The sequence below is a fragment of the Kryptolebias marmoratus genome, linkage group LG17, assembly GCF_001649575.2.
Source record: "Kryptolebias marmoratus isolate JLee-2015 linkage group LG17, ASM164957v2, whole genome shotgun sequence".
In the NCBI taxonomy this organism is placed as follows: Eukaryota; Metazoa; Chordata; class Actinopteri; order Cyprinodontiformes; family Rivulidae; genus Kryptolebias; species Kryptolebias marmoratus.
In genome coordinates, this window is record NC_051446.1 from 6,811,936 (window position 1) to 6,813,963 (window position 2,028).

The window sequence follows — 2,028 nt, forward strand, 5'->3', positions numbered from 1 at the left end:
CTTCTCCATTCCAGGTCGTGGGGAGCCGGTGCCTATCATCATAAATAGTCCTTGTTTGCAAAACTTGACTTGCTATCTCCCACTTTTGCGTAATATCGTGTAGTTAAGAGTTAAATAGCTCTCTGTTGCCTGCAATGTCCATCCATCTGTGATGAGACACACAGTGGACACACTCAGTTTTAGCTTTTTCATAAAGTGCTGGTTCAACTTTTTGGCTGAAGTGTTGACGTGATGGGATGTCGTAGTGCAGCTCAAGAACTTCAATCATATGCTTAAAGCTGGTGCATTCAACAACAGAATATGGACGTAGATCCATAGCTATAAAAACTCCTATAGGTTGTGTTATTGCTTTGGACTGATCTGAATTACCTAATAAAGGTTGTTTAAATGCTGCTGTTATCGGTCTTTGCACCAAGCTGCTTTTCTTCCTTATACAAGAGATGTTCACATTTGGATGATCTTGTTTCAAGTACGTTAACAAGTTAGACGTGTTGCCCACTGTATATCCAATTTCTGTGAAACAGTGTTGATACACGGCTTTGGATTTGTCCACTTGTCTTTCCTGATCGGGAGTTTTAACAAGAAAGCCATAATGTTCCCAAACAGGAGAACGCAACGAGATGGGAGGGTCTTCAAGCTCTGGCTTGTTCATTGCCATAATAATCCCATTTATCATGCCTGCTACTCGTGATGCAAAACTCTGCAACAATTAATAGCACCTGTGCTGAAACTGATATTTAGAAGGTATCAGAAAATCAACACAAATAAAAGATGGTGACTCAGCAGAGGAAGCAAAAGAAGCTCTTTTTAAATGTTAAAAACAGTCTTTAAACTTACTGTGTTGGGGTCTGGGAGTCTTCTCCCTCTGTTTTGGCTGTTGCCTCTTGATCTCTCCACAGGTGGCTTCTGGGAGCAGGGTGGCTGAGGGGTGACAGATGCTCGTCAGCCTCATCAAGGAGGAGGCTTTAAAGGAGCTTGCTGCTAACACTTCGATGCCTGAGTGTTAACCTTAGTGGTATGCCTCTAGCCAGACTAATCTCCTGCGTTTTTTTTTTCCCCATCCAGAGGATTTTCTCACCTTTTGTGTGCTCCCTCTCAGGTTGCCTCTGTATTCCTGTATTCCGTCTCCAGAAGCTTCCTCAGTTTTCAAGATCAAGACTCAGACCTACAAGTACTCACCCTGTCGTGGTTCCAGCTGGCAGCTTCCTGGTTTCTTCCTCCTCCTACCAAACCCTGCTAATCCTCCAACAGTTCAGTCTCCTGAGTCAAGTTCTCCACCTTCGACCACGGTCCACTCCTCAGACCCCACTCATTCCTCCCTGGCGGTTCACCTCATCCTCATCTCTGATGACCTGTTTCACCATCAGGCAGAAATATGTTGCCAGATTACACTCATCATCTTAAAAAGAGTGTTTGTCAGAAGTTTACCATGGTTATGCTGTTCAGTGGTGACTTCTGTAATTGGAAAAAGATTTAGCTTAATAATTATAATATATTATAATAAACTTGTTTTTACTTCTAAAAAGCATGTCACTGTTCTCATTGTTCAATCTTTTTTTTTTAAATCATTTTTTATTTATTTTTTCAGTAGTCTGTCTGAAAAATGCATCTTCTGCCTTCATCATTGCTTCTTGTGTACTTTTGTTGCTGCCTCTTGATCAGATTGTCATTGTAAATATATGGTTCTGAATTGACTTATTAATTTAACAGGTAAGTCAAAACAGAACCATATTATCTGTTAAATTAATGATTTTTTTATTATTACAATAAGTGTACAGGACTGTCTCAGAAAATTAGAATATTGTGATAAAGTTCTTTATTTTCTGTAATGCAATTAAAAAACATGAAATGTCATACATTCTGGATTCATTACAAATCAACTGAAATATTGCAAGCCTTTTATTGTTTTAATATAGCTGATTATGGCATACAGCTTAAGAAAACTCAAAAATCCTATCTCAAAATATTAGAATATCGTGAAAAAGTATACTAGTAGGCTATTCAACTAATCACTTGAATTGTCTAATT